This window comes from Galeopterus variegatus, unplaced genomic scaffold, assembly GCF_000696425.1.
Source record: "Galeopterus variegatus unplaced genomic scaffold, G_variegatus-3.0.2 Scaffold2642, whole genome shotgun sequence".
NCBI classification, from domain to species: domain Eukaryota; kingdom Metazoa; phylum Chordata; class Mammalia; order Dermoptera; family Cynocephalidae; genus Galeopterus; species Galeopterus variegatus.
The window spans coordinates 112,322-112,980 of NW_007728753.1; positions in this window are offsets into that span (position 1 = coordinate 112,322).

The window sequence follows — 659 nt, forward strand, 5'->3', positions numbered from 1 at the left end:
CTGTAAGTTACTGACATGTGACCTTGATTTATTACTCTCACAAGCTGCAGTGATTGTCCATTTGTTCAAGCAGAATTCTTTCCCAAGCATTAAGTTCTAACGTTGTTACTGGCACCAAGTTCAGCAGTCCCTTTGCTAGAAACAAAAATCTTGCAAGTCAAATGTTGATGTAAGGACTGGAACCTTTATTTTCCGGACTGACACCTGAGAAGACAGTGACACTAAAACTGTCTCAAAGTCTCAGGAGCATCATCAAGGTTGTTAAAGGGAAAAGTGTAGGAAACAAAGTGGGAGGCTATTCCTATCAAGAGGCTGCTATGTGCAATCTTGCAGACTCTGGGCTATTCATTATCTCATGGTCAGTTCCGTAACTCTTCAACTTATCTTTGGATCATGGATTTATCTTGTTCTGACAAGCTGGATGTCGTCTTGTTCCCAGACAACTATGACTTTAAAGCAAGAATGGTTAGTTCTGCAAGTTACTGATTTGCTTTTATTATAATCCTTTTCTTAAGCACCAAGTTCTGCAGCATTTCTCCATGAGCTTTATTGTGAGCCTAAGTTACAAGAAGACTTATTTTTGGCTAGCATTCTGCTTAAAGCTGTATTCTGCAAAAAAACTCTTCTAAGGCTGATTATGACTATTTGCTGTGGTAGGC